This window comes from Hyperolius riggenbachi, chromosome 8 (genome assembly GCF_040937935.1).
Source record: "Hyperolius riggenbachi isolate aHypRig1 chromosome 8, aHypRig1.pri, whole genome shotgun sequence".
Lineage (NCBI taxonomy): Eukaryota > Metazoa > Chordata > Amphibia > Anura > Hyperoliidae > Hyperolius > Hyperolius riggenbachi.
In genome coordinates this window covers 51,217,552-51,235,480 of record NC_090653.1, presented here as the reverse complement: position 1 = coordinate 51,235,480, position 17,929 = coordinate 51,217,552, and the positions used below count along the sequence as shown (strand labels likewise).

The window sequence follows — 17,929 nt, the reverse complement described above, 5'->3', positions numbered from 1 at the left end:
TCAGACAGGGAAAGCGAGAAAGAAAAAAAGGAACACGGCATAGGTTTTTGTGTGCTAGGCACTCTACATACACATGTCTATCTCATCATGTCACATGTCACCTCGGGTATCCTTTAAGCAATGTTGGGCTATGTGAATGTTCTCACTTGAGCGATGAGCATTCTGTCCAATTGCAAACACGGCTCCAACAGAAAAGCATTAACAAAGCGTAAATTGCTCTGAAAGCAAAGGGAAAATCGCTTTCAAAAGACCTCACAAAAGCACTTAGCGCTTGTGAACTAGGCCTTATAGTGTGTCTGAGCTCTTACCTCTGGCTTCACAGCAAGTCCCAAATTCATATATGCTGAACCTAAAGCAACCACTAGGTGTCCTCAGCTGCCCCATGCTGTATGGGAATATGTGATGGCTCACGCTGCAGGCTGTAGGTAATCACATTTAGCCTCCCCAGGTTACCCACACACCTCAGTCTGGGCGTGAGCCAAATTCTACTGATCTAATAAGCCAATTAAGTTAATGATCAGATGCAGGAAATCACTGCACTTGTGTGGAACATGAGATCAGCAGCCTTCTCCTTACAGTGCTATAGACACCAGCAGTACAAGCCTATAGAGGGGAGGTTTAGCAAGAACAAAACTGCAAAACGTGACTGAGGCTAAAGCAATAAACACCAGGTAAGGGATATGTGAATAATATTTGCCACTACTAGAGCCAAACTGAAAGCATTGCGTTTTTAATCATCAAGAAAAGGGGACTGGATGTGGCGTTAGTCTATTTTAGGGGACCAAATGTGAATTTCCATAGACAAATGGCTGTTTCTTGCTCGTGGTAAGCTCACTACATGTGGTTGTTACCACTATTTTGTAAGAAATTGATAACATGAGCAAACGCTATGGCAGGCGGAGCAATGCTTTTCGGCGCTGCTAGATTTGGGTGCAGCCGGCGCCTCCATAGACTATAATGGGAATCACAACTGAGCAGTGCTCAGTGAGTAACGTCGGCGCCGTCAGAAGATGGAGCCGAGGTTGCTTATAAAACACAATAATTCGGCCTCCAGCAATCGCTGGAAGCCAAATTATATCATCGCCACTATCCATGGCGGCCTGGAGGGGGAATAATAAACACGGCCCGGTCTTGTGCAGAAGCAGGATCAGCCATATGCCACTGTATCCTGCGCCCAAGTCTACCGGTGTCCTGTCTATAACAGCTACCCATCCTAAATAGCTCCCTTCAGCACTGCGCATGCGTGCGCATGCGCACATCCATTAACGCGTCATAGGAGGGGGGGGGTCGTACGAAATAGCTACTACATCTTTCCCCGAGGACACCGGGGCACGACAGTTTGAAGTGGATTTCAGAGAGTTTGGACGTCTGCTAGGGGAGCCCTCAGAGTTAGAACTTTAGCAGGGTAAGGAAGGATTCTATTTTTGTAAGGACGTTGTGTTGGTGATCCGATATCCCTCCTCTTCTCCTCCCGTTCGTCCCCATGCAGCGCTCTGCCCAACATACTTTAATGTATTGTGTATAGCTGTGTAAAGTGTATTTATGGCTGGTGTATATATGTGTCTAATGTATGTACTGCTGTGTGGATGTCTGTCACTCACTGCTGCTATCCTGGCTGTGTCTGTATGGTGTATGGATCGTCCCCATGCACGCTCTGCCCAACATACTTTAATGTATTGTGTATAGCTGTGTAAAGTGTATTTATGGCTGGTGTATATATGTGTCTAATGTATGTACTGCTGTGTGGATGTCTGTCACTCACTGCTGCTATCCTGGCTGTGTCTGTATGGTGTATGGATCGTCCCCATGCACGCTCTGCCCAACATACTTTAATGTATTGTGTATAGCTGTGTAAAGTGTATTTATGGCTGGTGTATATATGTGTCTAATGTATGTACTGCTGTGTGGATGTCTGTCACTCACTGCTGCTATCCTGGCTGTGTCTGTATGGTGTATGGATAGTGTATATAGCAGTGTATAGTGTATGGCTGAGAGCTCTTGGTAGTCCGATCTCCCTCCTCTTCTCCTCCCTCCTCTTCTCCTCCCTCCCGTTCATCCCCGTGCAGCGCTCTGCCCAAGATACTTGTATGTGTTAATGTATTGTGTGTGTGTGTGTGATCCGATATCCCTCCTCTTCTCCTCCCGTTCGTCCCCATGCACGCTCTGCCCAACATACTTTAATGTATTGTGTATAGCTGTGTAAAGTGTATTTATGGCTGGTGTATATATGTGTCTAATGTATGTACTGCTGTGTGGATGTCTATCACTCACTGCTGCTATCCTGGCTGTGTCTGTATGGTGTATGGATCGTCCCCATGCAGCGCTCTGCCCAACATACTTTAATGTATTGTGTATAGCTGTGTAAAGTGTATTTATGGCTGGTGTATATATGTGTCTAATGTATGTCCTGCTGTGTGGATGTCTGTCACTCACTGCTGCTATCCTGGCTGTGTCTGTATGGTGTATGGATAGTGTATATAGCAGTGTATGGCTGAGAGCTCTTGGTAGTCCGATCTCCCTCCTCTTCTCCTCCCTCCTCTTCTCCTCCCTCCCGTTCATCCCCGTGCAGCGCTCTGCCCAAGATACTTGTATGTGTTAATGTATTGTGTATACATGTTTAGTGAATGTATAGCTGTGTAAAGTGTATGTATGGCTGGGGTATATGGTGTATGTATGATGTATATAGCTGTGTATGTATGGCTGGGGTATATGGTGTATGTACGGTGTATATATAATGTATATAGCTGTGTATGTATGGCTGGAGTATATGGTGTATGTATGATGTATATAGCCGTGTATGTATGGCTGGGGTATATGGTGTATGTACGGTGTATATATAATGTATATAGCTGTGCATGTATGGCTGGGGTATATAGTGTGTATATATAATGTATATAGCTGTGGATGTATGGCTGGGGTATATAGTGTGTATATATAATGTATATAGCTGTGTATGTATGGCTGGGGTATATGGTGTATGTATGGTTTATATAGCAGTATATATGGTGTGTATATAGCACACTGGGGGGGGGGCACCTACCTAATCAACCTATACTGGGGGGCACCTACCTAATCTAACCACACTGGGGGGCACCTACCTAATCTAACCTATACTGGAAGTCCCCTACCTATCTAACCTGTATTGGGGGCACCTACCTAGCCTATACTGGCTACCTATACTGGCTACCTATACTGGAGGCACCTACCTGGCTAACCTATACTGGGGCACCTATGCCTGGCTACCTATACTATGCCTGGCTACCTATACTGAGGGGACCTATAGCTGGATACCTATATTGAGTGCAACTAGACCTGGATAACCTATACTGTGGGCATGTATACCTGGCTCCGCGGTGGGGGCCCAATTTTAACACCCTCGCCCTGGGTGCATTTTAGCCTAGAAACTGCACCTACTCTGACCATCTTCAAGCTGTTGCCCATCTCTTCCAAACCTATATTTTTTTGATCTTCATCCTCAGAAGTGCTCTGGGCCATCCATGCCCATCTTTAGGCTGCCCCAGGAGGTGGTGGGGGTTGATGACTCACTGCCGGGTTTTATGGTGGCATCTGGGAGTTCCCCTTTAAGAAGGTTGCCAGTGGGGGTGATAGGTGCAGGGAGGAGAGGGCAAAGCTATGGAGAAAGATGCAGCTGTGCTATAATTAGTATAGCTGATGGCAGTGTGTGGCGTAGGGTCTGTGGATATCTTCAATCAATGTATCAAGAAAGTCGCAAGATAGAGGATATTGGCATCAGAATTTTTTTAAAGGTACAACTAAGTATTTTTGGTTAATTAAGAATAATAAAGGACTTTATTCGTGTGTGTTTTATGTAATTTAACCCTTTTGGATATGGTACTTTGCACCCCTTTACTCAATTCTCCTGGGGAGGGGGGGGGGGGGGGGGGCAAGCATCTGGGAATCCCCTTGGTAAATGGGACTCCCAGATGCAACCATGAACCCCCTCTCCCAGGGAGTTGTCACCCCCCACCTCCTCCATTGCACCAGTCATGAGATGCTTTTTATGGTCACGTAATGCTGTGCCCCATGGCAAACCTCGCTAGCATAGCCTCAAAGGGGGCATCAAGACACACCCCTGCCACATGTTAAGCAAGGTCACAATTTTATTTGCAGAACTCAACATGTTTAATTCACTAAATTGTCTCGTGGCACCCTCACTCACCTATAGTGTTCTGTGGTGCCTACTGGTCATTATTGCTCCACTGTAGTTCCCTGGTTTGTAGTGGGCAACATGCACCCCACCCTTAGTTGAGCAAAATGAGACACTGCACTGATAATGAGGAGTAATTCCATGCCAGAAGTACAGCACACCAAGCTACATATTGACACATGTAACGTGTTGTGGGTTGATGGCATCATCAAGGCAGGACCCAATACTTGCGGCTGCATGAGGTTGAATGCACCTTGTTGCATAGTGGGAAATAATGGCTTTTTCCAACTGCCAAGCCAGCAATATCTCCCCCTGTGCATACAACTCTCAGAAAGAAACATCCGGCACTGATCTGCTGCCAGAACTAAAACATGTAGCTACGATAAATGTAAGAATGTACATCGGGCTGTGAATGTTTTACAAATGACAAACACTGACGAAATAATTTTAAAATGAATATTATATGTACTTTTCACTACCGTTCCTATTAAAAGAGAATCTAATCTGGATTGGGACAAAAAAGTAGCTTCACTTCTAACAACCCCCACCCTCCCTCCCCCCATAGTCATCCTGTGCCATGGTTCAAAATTGGTTTGAAAACAGGAAGCACAATCCACGGAGGGTTAGGATGCCAAATAGCACTGTCGGATTTTGCTCCTTTGGCCACAATGCGCCTTAACCTCTTGAGGTCCAGGGTGTTAAAACCCCTAAAGACCAGGCCATGTTTTGATAAATTGGCCACTACAGCTTTAAGGACAAGCTGCAGGGCCGCACAACCAAGCACACAATCGATCCCACCTCCCCTTGGCGTTCGGCAGTCCTGGGGCTGCCTCTGTGGCCACGCCCATTGGCATGGGCCGGTCTTAAAGTAGTAAAAAAAAAAAACCCAGGTACCACAATCCACCGAGGGTTAACATGCCAAATATGAATGTCGGATTTTGCTATTATGCCTGGTAAATGCCTAAAGACCCCGTTCACATCTGAGCATTTTGCCGTCGATTTCGGCAAACCGCTGAAGCACTATTGCTTTTTAAAGCGCTAGTGCAATAATAACCTATGGGCCCATTCTCACCCCCCAGTTTAGGTAGTGACAGGAGCTCCCAGTTCAGTTACTGACTGGTGACCCCCAGTGTGTGTAGTGACAAGCCCCCCAGTTCAGGTAGTGACAGGGACCCCCCAGGTTAGATAGTGACAGGGACAGCCTAGCTTCAGACCTCAGTATCAGCTGTCGACCAGTTAGAGTGGATGCACCGATCTCAGTGAACACCACGCTGTATATGCGGAAGTGATGTCACTTCTGCATACCAGTGCGGTGTCCGCTACGTCCTAGCGCCCGCATAGTGGTTGCAGGCTGGTCGGAGGTCTGAAGCTGGGCTGCTCCTGCCTGGCAGCGAGCGGCCAGGGGGGGGGTGTAAAATCCCCAATGGGCGCCCTTGGGATCCTACCCCGACCCCCCCCCCCCCCCCACCAAGCTACGCGTCTGGTCTCGGGGCCTGGTGGATACTACCCCCACCAAATCTAACCAAAAAAGTCAGGTGACCATCAGCTGTGCACAACAAGGGGCGCTAGTCTACTTTAGGGGACCCAGCAGGAAACCTCATAGGGAAATCTAGCTAATGTGATTTGGTGGACGGCATGCTCTTGAACTTCTAGGTTGTAATAAACTACACCCACCCTGTTCAGCCATTCACAATGCTTTGTGCGGTAAAGGATGCTGTGATTGGAGAATTGTTCCCTATGAGGTTTCCTGTTGGGTCCCCTAAAGTAGAGTAGCGCCCAAAAAAGTGCTATCTTGTCTAGGGCCCTATTTCATCTTAATCCTTTTCTGTGCTACTCTGCATGTGGGTGGGGCTTAAAGGGAACCAGAGAGGATGAAGTATACATACCTGGGGCTTCCTCCATACGCACGGATCGCTCCCACGCCGCCGTCCTCCGCTTCCTGGAACCGCCGATACCGGGTCCCATCATTACCGCCAGTCGGCCGGCGGACGTGGCCAATTCTCCACATCACAGGGCACTCCCTCCATACAGGTACGCGTGTGGCTGCCTACTGCGCAGCCGCATGCGTACGGGTATGGAGGGAGCCCCTGTGATGCGGACAATTGGCCGCGTCCGCCGGAAGTGACGGCGTGGGAGCGATCCAGGCTTATGGGGCTGGAAGAAGCCCCAGGTATGTATAAACTTTTTATATTTTATAAAATCATTCCTCTCTGGTTCCCTTTAAAGACAAATAAGTGTGGAAAGTTTGGGGCTTGTACCTGTGAAACTGTAGGAGGAGTAGCGTATAGAAAATGGGGGGGGGGGGGCACTGATAATAATATTAACTAGATGGTGTCGTTTCTGAAGAAACCACAGGATGTTGGCTATCTGTCTGATTGGCTGTATGTGGCTCCGCCCACTTTGCCAAATTTCAACCCCAGTGACCCAGTGTGCCAAGTCTGGGAACTCTGGCTTTAATACAGTGAGAATTACAGCTGTTTACATTTTCTCATTGAAGTCAATAGGGAAAATCTGATTGGTTGATTATGGCTCTGCCCACTTTTGGGGGTCCCCAAAATGTGACAAAATGTTTCAGCTTCACTCCATTAACAAATGACCCAAGTTTGGTAAATGTAACTTCAAATTTTCATTGGCCGCTGGTAGCTCTGCCCACTTCAGGGTGACCCCCCCCCCAAAATACATATTTTTTTTGGGGGGGGGGGTTACACCTACAATATGTGGTCCGAGTTTGGACGAGTGGCAGTGATTTAAAATGTTTCCCTGTCAAAGTCAACACGGAAAAAGGGGTCTTCCGGGGTCCGCCGCAGGGGCACGGAGGGTGGGATCGCTTATTAAAGCACAAGCAATATACTTTGCTACAGGACGAATAAGTGTAGAAAGTTTGGCGCTTGTAACCCTAAAACTGTGGAAGGCGTAGCGTATAGAAAATGGGGAGCGCTAATAATAACAATATTAATAATAATAAGAACGAGCTGAACTAGAAGAACAATACATTGGCTATTTCATATCCAACATAATAATTATTACATAAATAAGATCTGTAACCTATCACTCAAGGGCAAACAACATTATGCAGCATATACACAGGGTTTGTTTTTTGCCATGGTAGCTAATTCAGACAGGGTAGCTTTTCCAGACACACTGTGCTGTCTGATTTAGCTACCGGTAGCTTAATCAGACGAAGTAGCTAAATCAGACACCACACCGGCGCCGATTTCAAATGTATGCATGGCAGGGGTCACACTTTTTTTTTTTTTTTCCTTGTATATGTTACGGCCAGAACCCAAAGTCTGGCCACTTCGGGTTCTGGCCGGTCAGAATGCGAAGTGGCCGGCTTATCTGGCCAGTATGCAAAACGGAGGCTTTTTGCGGACTTTGGCCAGCCAGAACGCATTCTGGCTAGATGTGGCCGGCCAAGTCCCGAAGTACCGTTACCTCCGCTTCATTGTCCCTCCTGCTGCTGCCGTTTATTTTTTTCGTCCCCATTTCTGTCCCCCTCTCCTCCTGCAAGCAAGGACTCGGGGCTTCCTGCCATGCCGCCGGCTGCAGCTGCTTTCTTCCTCTCCTGTATGGACCCGGGGCTGGCTTGTATGCTGCCGGCTGCAGCCGATTCCCCCGCTGCCTTCCGTCTTCTCTCCATCTTCTTCCCGCAGCCTTCTTTCTCCGCTTTCTGTCTTCTATGCATCTTCTCCCAGCCACCTTCCTTCTCAGCCTTCAGCATTCTATCTTCTCCTCTTCCCGAATCCCAAGCAGTGCACCGCTCCCAGCCACCTAATTTAAAGTAGACCTTAATTCTTGCACAGGACTGAAGGGTAGGTTTACATAACGCACCCTGTATGTATTCTAGAGAGTTTAGCCTGCCTGCTCTCCCTCATCTGTGACTAAAAACCATTGTAATTTGATCTCTCCTGTGTCACCTGACTACTGCGGCAGAGCAGCTAATTTGAAAGCACAGGATGTTAAATATGTCTGCTTTATTAAAGTGGATCTAAACTCTTGCACTGGACAGAAGGAAACCATGGCAAAATGCACACTATATGTATTTAGAGAGTTTAGCCTGTCTAATTCACCCTCATCTGTAACTAATCACCATTGTAATTTGCTCTCTCCTGTGTCACCTGACTGCCACAGCAGAGCAGCTAATTTGAAAGCACAGGATGTTAACAATATGTCTGCTCCCATGAAAGCAGGAAGCAGACACACTGCAGATTTATTGCAGGATTTTTATCAGCTGTAACTAAGAAATGCTTTTCTTTAAAAATATTATTATGCTGCATCTGTAGCAGAGAGGAAGTTCTGAGTGCCATTCATGGTGCTGCACAGGACCCGGGATGCTCTGGGATTTGTGCGTTTTGCAGTTTGGCCAACTGACTTTGGCCGTTTCTAGAACTGGCCGGCCAATGTCAGAAATTCCCTGCATTTTGGACTTTGGCCGACGTCAAATCGGCCAGTTCTAGAAACGGCCGGCCAATTCTAGAATTGGCCGATTTCTGGTTTTGGCCGTAACATATAGAAAAACTGAGAACTAATGTTAATCAATGGGATAGTTCACACCTAAATGCATGTTTCGCATGCAGAAAAACTACTGACTGCAATGCAAAGCTGTTGGACAACTCATGCAGAAAAATTGAGGCAGAAAACGGAAAGATAAACGTGACCCCCTCCAAACATTAATGCTAGGTACACAACCTACAATTTTGTGTTAGATAGTTCGATAGATCATTTTCGACATGTCCGATCTTATTTTTTTTACTGCTCGATTTCTTATAGAAGTGAGTGGAAACAGATAAGAAAAGATAACAGAATCGAATCGGAAATCGATTGGATGGAAAATTGATGGAAAAAACGTGTTGTACCCAGCATAAGGGCCCTTTTCCACTAGCAATCGCAATTACAAACGCCAGCGATTGCAATTTTGTTTTCCATTAATTCTGTTATGCAATTGTGATTTTTCATTTGCCTTGCATTATTACTCTAAAAATTGCTCCAGAAAGCGATTTCCAAATCGAATAACTAAAGTGGAAAATACTTCTCATGATTTCTATGATAAAGTAGTAACCCAAGCGATTTAAAAATCTCTAGCGATTGTGATTCAGCTGTGGAGTGGAAAAAGGCCCTATGATTGCACACCAGGATCCTTGCCTGGGGCCTTTGGCTACTTTTGTTTCCTTTAGCTGCTGGGTTTGGAACACGGCACTTGCTACTGCCTTCGCTCTCGCAACTTTACTAGGTACTTTTCCGTTAGCCGGGCGCAACCACCAGGTGGCGATAATTACTATTCCCCCCCCAGGCCGCAGGGACGGATCTGGGGGGGGGGCAAGCGGGTATCTTGCCCCAGGCGCAGTTTGTTGAATTCTTAAAAAGGCGGCAAAATTTGGATGGGGAATGGCAGTTTAGGCGCCAAAACCTGACCTTGCCCCAGGCGCAACTTGGTCTAGATCCGTTCCTGCCAGGCCGCCATGGATAGTAGGGAAAGATGAAATTCTGGTGGAGTTTTATCGCCAGCTAGTGGATGCGCCCGGCTAACAGAAAAGTACCCATTACTAATCCTATTTGTTGGTGGCAGGGATAGTAAGTCCTGCCTGGTCCTCTATTTCTTACAAATGGAAATGGCCGTTTGCCTGTGGTGATTCCCGTTGGGTCGGAGAAGTGCTTTTCAGTGCTGCTAGGTTTGGGTGGAGCCGGCGCCACCATAGACTATAATAGGAATCACATCCATAGCTGGCGCCGACATTACTCACTGAGCGCTGCGCTCAGTGAGTAACGTCGGAGCCGTCAGAAGACGGAGCCGAAGTTGCTTAAAAACACAATAATTCGGCCTTCAGCAATCGCTGGAAGCCGAATTATTTCATTACCCCACTATCCATGGCGGCCTGGAGGGGGAATAGTAATTATCACGGCCCCGGACTTGTGCAGAAGCAGGATCAGCCATATACAGGCTGTATCCTGCGCCCAAGTCTACCGGTGCCGATTTAATAGGTATGCTGTTGGGTCCCCTAAAGTAAACTAGCGCCCTGAACTTTTTTTCATCTGGACTTTTCTGTGCTGTGATCTACAATCTCTAGATAACCTTGTATTAGTGCACACCAAAATTGCAATTGCTTAGTGATTTGTGATTGTGATTTTTTTTTTTATTTATTTATTTATTTTTTTTATTAAATGAAAGAGCGTTTTTTGCTCATTCATTAAAGCTGAATCCCTCCCAAAAAATGCTACATGCAGCGCATTTGTGATTTTGAAAAAAATCGCAATGCTGCTGTGGGAATACCCTTATAGGGTAACATTAGCCAAGAACTTTTCAAAGTGCTGGTGATCTGAAAAGCGCTCAGAAGTACTCTTGGTGTGCACAGCCCATACTAGTAAATAATATTGTCTCAGCTGGTTTCTCCAGAGCTGCAAGATGTGCTCTTTGTTTTTATGGGAGCTGCCATCTTTTTTGTTAATTGCAGACAGTATTTATCGAGTGAGGTCTTAGGCCCGGTTCACATTAGCGGTGGCCGTCCGGAATCGCCGTGCCGGAGCCGGACCGCTTGCAGAACGGACGGAACGGACGCACGGCATAGCAATGAAAGCCTATGCGTCCGTTCACATGCGTCCGTTCTGCCGGACCGGAGCCGGATCCGGACTCCGGCATCCGTTCCAACATGCGCTATTTTTTGGTCCGGCTCCTCCGGCAGCCGTATCCGGGGCGGAGCCGGACTGCACCATCCGGCCAATACAAAGCTATGAGAACCGGAGAGCGCACAACACACTGGCTAAAAATCCGGATGTTCTACCCCACTTCCTATGCGTATTGAAGCGGCGATTTTGGATGGGGACACATGGGCAAGCATTTTGGAGTGGAGCAGCAGTGATTTTAAACGTGCTGGAGATGTTGGCAGTATGTCGGAGGTGGAGGTGAGTGCTAAACAGCGGAGGGCCTGATTCCACAGGTCCACCTTCTGCTGACCTCCCAGACCCCAACATTTTTATTCCTTCTCTACTCTCTCTTGCCAAACGGATCCGGATCGCATCCTGATGAACACCTGATGCAAACTGACCGGATCCGGATCAGAACCGTACGGTTCCGATTCGGATCCGGTCCAGATCCGGTCAGGTCATCCGGTCCGTTTGGCAGAGAACCGCAAGTGTGAACCGGGCCTAATAGTTGCTCCAGACACTTTCCTTAGCTTAAAGTGAAGTGAGGGGACTATGGAGGCTGCCATCTTCATTCTCTTATAAACAATGCCAGTTGCCTGAATTTTGTGTTTTGTGCAGATGCTCTGCCTCGAAGGCCTCGTTCAAATCATCACTCGCAGATGCACAAATAAAATCCCCGGCCGGTGTCCCCTCTGTTTTGTGTCCCCTCTGTTTTGTGTCCCCTCTGTTTTGTGTCCCCTCTTGCAGTTATACTATACTGTGTCCACCATACTTCCACAGTCTGGCCCCATGCAGCTACTGGCATATAGCACATGGGGCGCCTGTGTGTGTGACATCATACAATATATAATGCCGGCAACCACATGGGGGCGCAAATGCGTAAGTACAAGGACGGCCGCAGGTAAAGGCACAGGGCACCAGGGGGAACATAGACGGGGGGATAGCAGCCGGGGGCAGTGTGGCTGAATCACCAGGCGAATTCCCGCTAGATGTTATGCTGAAGTAGGGCTGGTGCACACCAGAGCGTTTCTGGAGCGTTTCTAAAAACACTAGCTGTGTGAAAGCCGCGACTGTATTTCAATGAGGTGGTGCATATCAGATGGGTTTGTTTTTTCCACAAAAGCAAACTCGGGGGCTGCAGCATTTTTTAAATTTCTGAGGTGTTTCTGCCTCAATGTTAAAGGAGTTCTGTGGGGGATTGTGGAAGAGAAAAACGGACACTTACCTTGGGCTTCTATCAGCCCTGTGCAGCGGTAATGTCCCACGCCGTCCTCCTCCCATCTGCCGTTCTCCGCCGCCGGCCCCGGTCTAAGCGGCATGGGATCCAACTGCGGCTGCGCTAGAGTGGCCGCGCACCCGCTCTCTTCCGCCTGCGTCATCGGAAGCTTACTGCGCAAGCGCAGTACAAGGCTCCGTTGCTCTGTGCCTGCGCAGTAAGCCTCAGATGACGCGAGCGGAGGCACGGCAACGCGCATTATTCGTCTGTATGTCAGACGAATAATAGCCCGGTGCCGGCTGCGGGGAACGGCGGATGGGAGCAGGACGTCGTGGGACATTACCGCTGCATGGGGCTCATAGAAGCCCAAGGTAAGTGGCAGGTTTTCTCTTCAGAAAACCCCACAGAACCCCTTTAAAGGGGAACTGAAGTAAGAGGTATACGGAGGCTGCCATATTTATTTCCTTTTAATCAATACCAGTTGCCTGGCAGCCCTGCTGGTCTATTTCTCTGCAGCAGTATCTGAATAACACCAGAAACAAGCATGCAGCTAGTCTTGTCAGATCTGACTTTAAAGTCTGAAACACCTGATCTGCTGCATGCTTGTTCAGGGGCTATGGCTAATAGTATTAGAGGCAGAGGATCAGCAGGGCTGCCAGACAACTGGTATTGCTTAAAAGGAAATAAACATGGCAGCCTCCATATACCTCTCTCTACAGTTCCCCTTTAAAGTACAGGAATGTAGAAAGCCGCTCTGATAAACGCTAGATCAGAGCGGTTTTCCAGGCGTTTTTGTTACAGAAGCTGGTCAGTAACAGCTTTACTCTAACAAACTATGACATCTGCTACACAAAAACGATCCCAAAAAAACGCTAGGCATGTTTAGAAAAGTATCTAAACATGCCTAGAATCGCTTTGAAAATCTGCTTCAAAAACCTCTAGCGTTTTGCGGATCTGCTAGAGGGTCGGCTCTTTCACATTAGGGCAGATTTTCTGCGTTTCAACGCAAAGGATAAAGTTTGCGTTACCCAAGGTGAAATGAAAGTCCATAGACTTTCATTTTAGCTTTCACATATAACGCAGCCTTTTTGTGCGTTGCGTTCCACTGCACCCAGGCGCAGTTTTTTGGCCAACGCTAGCTTTATGCGTTACAATGTTAGTCAATGTAAAACGCACACTATGCGCGTTTTTAATCCGTTAACGCAGATAATCAGTCCCAGAATGCAACAGAGGAACAATGTAGAAAGTTGACAACTAAAAGAAAAAAAAATTACCTGCGTTTTTCTATGTGCAGTAACGCATTGAAAACGGATTAAAAACGCACACTCACTGCAGTGCAACGCATATCAAAACGCAGTAAAAGGCATACAACAAAACGTATGCTTTGAGCAGTCTCCAACGCAAGCTCTGATGTGAAAGAGCCCTTAGGCCTGGTGCACACTAGAGGAGTTTTTCTGAGCGTTTTGAGTTTTTAAATCTGCTGCTAATGTTATCCTATGTGTCTGTGCACACTGGAGCAATGAGGTTTTGTAAAAAAAAACAACCCATAGCATTACATTGGGAAGAGCTTTTAGAGGTTTCAAAAGCTCTTCCCGATGTAATGCTATGGGGTTTTTTACAAAACCTCATTGCTCCAGTGTGCACAGACACATAGGATAACATTTGCAGCAGATTTAAAAACTTAAAACGCTCAGAAAAACTCCTCTGGTGTGTACCAGGCCCTGGTGTGCGCTGGGCCTTAGATTAGGAATCTGCCTTCGGTTTTATGGCGGCTATTAGTTGCAAAATAACTGAGGTGCAGAAAGTCTGAATTTTTTTTTTTTTTCTACAAAGCGAAAACGATGGTTTCCTCCCTTGCACTGTAATGCCTGCCTGACCTCATGCTACCTTTGTTTCCCACATAGTTATTCATCCCAGGGACTCTCATGCAGAAACCTAAGCATGGCTGGCAGGCTGCAGATCTGTTCATTGACAGAACACAATGGCTTCAGCCAGTAGCGGCATTCCAAACAGGGTATTCTGCCAGTCAGGGGCCCAGAGGGGCTGCAGTCAGAGCCATGTGCTCATCCAGATTGGGGGGTGGGCTGCTTGTTGTCTTTCCAAGAAGGAGATTTCTCAATGATTTTAATCAGAGCTATTGGGCTTAGTCTACATTCACAGCTGTTAACATGAATTTTTTTTGTGATACATTGATATGTAACTGTACACAGCCCTGATCACTTCAATATAGTGTGTGCCCAGATGTACAGTTACTCAATGGCTTATTAACATTTGTTAGGTCACTATAGCTACCTCTGTACTCTCTCTATGGCCTCAATTCACTAAGCATTGCCGTGCAGACCGTAATGCAGAAAACAGCTGACTTTACAGATCACCTTCCCAAATGCCAATTCACTGAACCTATTACTGCACTCAAAGCTCTGACCAGCCGGTAACTCGCAATCTCCCTGTGGTAAAAGTTGACAGATGTAGCAGACAACCAATAGGGAGAGCCACATAGCCCTGCTTCTCACCCCATTTGATCCGATACTCTGGGAGGTGGGATTTTAGAACAGCAGAGCAGGACACCTTTAGAAAGGCTTTAGTGTATCCCGCTAGCTGTCATATATCTGTATACTGATACACAGAAGAGCTCTCTCTAGTTAGCAGGAATGCACTGGACAGAAATGCACAGACTTGTAAGAGAAGACCGATAGCTTGCTGTCTGACCTGCTCCACAGCTGGTGAAACTACCAAGCAGGGCTTAGTGAGTTGAAGCATGTTAAATTTTTTTATTTATTTTTTTTGTATGTTACTGAACTACTACCGCATGTGGGAAATCTTAGTGAATTTGGTAAAAAAAAAGTTTAAACTACTGAATGCTGTATTTTACTGACCTAAATAATTTACTGAACTACCCTTAGGCTTCTTTCACATCGTGCAGGAGCCGTGCTCGTTGTCGGTAGCTATTCATTCATCCGATGGGAAAACGCTGGCTCCGAACGATTAAAAGCTCCCAGGTGCATTGAACCGCAACACACCAAAACGCAGCGTCGGGTGTGAAAGGTAAAATGAAAGTCTATGGACTTTCATTTTACCTTGGTTAACGCAAAGTTTTGACTTTGCGTTAAAACGTGGAAAACTGGCTCAGATGTGAATGGAGGCCTATATGGAGAATGGTCTGCATTGTCTACATGTGTCCTTGACAAGTTTTACAGACTGTTGTCTTCTAGATGGAGAACGGAGACTGGATCAGGCAGCCGGAGGACCATTTGGACCCCGAGGTGAGCATTTAAGCTGCTTATAACATTCTGCTGAGTAAAAATGGTCAGTGAGATGGAAATAATTCTGGCTGGCATGAGATGCAAAGAAATGGCCATACACACATTGATTTTTCCATAAGATTGACCACTTCAGTACCAGCACCCTCTGCCCCCCATAAGGACTAGAGGGTGCTGGTACAGTAAACCGCCGCTTCCTGACGAATCGCCGCTAAAATCCGCGCCGGACACACCGCTCTGTCCCCGCCGCAGGCTGCTCTCTCTGCCGTCGCTATGACGGCAGAGCGCTGTGCGCCGGTCAGGAGCCGCTTTCATTGGCTCCTGACCCTGTCACTCAATGTAAGCCAATGGGAAAGGCTTACAGGAATGACAGGGCCAGGAGCCAATGAATGCTGCTCCTGCCCGGCTCAGAGTGCTCTGCCGTCATAGAGGCGGCAGGGCAGCAACGAGAGGCGGGGGCAGAGCGGCGACAGCGGCTGGGACGGGCGGGGGTGAATGGGACGTAGAGTTTACGTTCGGTCAGAACCGCAGCGCCCCCTGCCCGCCGTAGAATCGTACTGCGTCGGTCCGCAGGTAGTTAACCTCCTTAGCGGTAACCCCGTGCTGGGCCGATCTGCATAATTTTTGTTTTTTATACACGCAGCTAGCACTTTGCTTGCTGCGTGTTACTCACGATCGCCGCCGCCCCGCGCCGATTCGCCGCATCAGAGGGTGTCTCCCCCACCGAGACCCATGCGCTGCCTGGCCAATCAGTGTCAGGCAGCGCTGAGGGGTGGATCGGGGCTCCCTCTGACGTCACGACGTCATCGTGCGTGTCGCCATGGCGATGGGGGGGAAGCCCTCATGGAAATCCCGTTCAGAACGGGATTTCTGGATGGGCATACGCGGCGATCGGCGCATACAGGGGGACGCCGCAGGGAGGGGGGGAAGCATGTAGCTAGCGCTAGGCTAGCTACATGCTATAAAAAAAAAAAAGTTAAAAAAATCAAACCGCCAGGGAGGTTAAACAACTTTTTGAATCTGCAGGGTGCAGAAAACCTGTGTTTTGTTTGCACTCGGGTAGAAAAATCGTATCGCAGCAGTGGAAACAGGGTGTACTGTAATTTTTTTTTTTTATTTATTTTTTTTTTTTTATGGGACTACAAAATGCACTTTTTCTCCCACAAAAGGAGGGAGGGAGTGGGAAAGTCAGCAGGGCCATGCAGAGGGTCCTTGAGTGGGGGTGCTCAAATTAGGGCGACATGGACACAGTGGCGGACAAAGCCAACATTAGGCCCGGGGCAAAAATAAATAAATCAGGAGTGGGTGTGGTCATAACAGATCATGGTTGGAACCAAACAATGCCAATAAGATAAAAAGTACATGAACCCAGGTCACATTCTGTAGGCACTGTATTAATGTAGCACACTTGTATATGACTGGGGACAAGTTATGATCACTGTTTCTCAAGTTTCAGATATAAATACATGGAGAAAAGCCTAGAGGATAATCAGGCCCTAACTGGTTCAATAGCATGGGCCCTAGAGGACATGGGGCCCCTGTGCCGCTGCACGGGCCTATGTCCGCCTCTGCATGGACACAGGGTGACATGGACACAGGAGAACAGAGGATGCAGGAAGACACCGGGACAGAGGACACAAAGGAGACCATATAATTGTGGGGGGAAGGTCTATATTAGTGTTCTCCAAACCTGTCCTCAAGTACCACCAACAGTGCATTTCTTGTGGCAATCCACAGAGGTAGGTAATCAGCTCTGCTGAGACACTAATTACCTCACCTGTGAATGTTTGTGGTTTTCTGCTAAACATGTACTGTTGGTGGGCCATGAGGACAGGGTTGGGGTCTATAAGACACTCCTGGAACATGGACGCGTCAGGTTTAGTAACTTATTTATTTTTCCCCTTGGTTTTTGTCCTGTAAACCTCGGTGCATCTTATAGTATGAAAAATACAGTACGTTGATAATTGGTGTTCTACAGTCAATGAAGTGGTAGAAAATTGCGCCCGATCGAATTTTGGTATTGAAACACATCATGTGGAAAGGGGCTCTTCCATATACTTGTAGTGACCAGCATAGTTAAATGGACCTATGGAATCCCACTTTGGCAGAATTCCATTATATGATTTTCAAGCTGTGCACATTTGCATAGATTTTAAATAATTCTGCATCTCATTAGCCATCCCCATTGCCTGTGCGGAAGAGAAGGATGAACCATGGGGCCTCCTCCTGATTTTCAGTCAGAGGACTTATTAGACTGGTGGTATGACTAAACTCTTCTGTTTTCCTTTGAGGTCTCCACTGAGAAGAACAATCACTACCGTCTGGGCCCCGACAATCTGGATGACACGCTAGAGTACCAGCCTGGGTCCTGTGACTCTCCTGCATCAGCCGATCCAGCAGAGAGTTGTACAGCCGCCACCAGTGAATGCGCTGCACATGGGTGATAGAGCTGACAATGAGTGTTGACTGACGAGCAAGATGTCTGACGACCCCCGACGCACAGGGTGTGGTGAGGAGCTTTATCTCCAGACTCAGAATGGCTCACTGGATATTTGTATCATTGATTCCGAGCATTTCTGTATAAGGATAGAATTACTCCAGCATTGTTTGTAGTTTTTTTTTTTTGGAGGTTGCCAGTAAAATATT

General features: G+C 47.4%; 1 long non-coding RNA gene across 1 annotated transcript; it reads left to right on the top strand.

The window, feature by feature from the left end:
- Positions 1-510: 510 nt before the first annotated feature.
- On the top strand, positions 511-17,929 carry LOC137528147 (uncharacterized). The gene is made up of 3 exons (XR_011023292.1): positions 511-671; positions 15,236-15,286; positions 17,575-17,929. It is a non-coding gene; the product is annotated as an uncharacterized lncRNA (long non-coding RNA).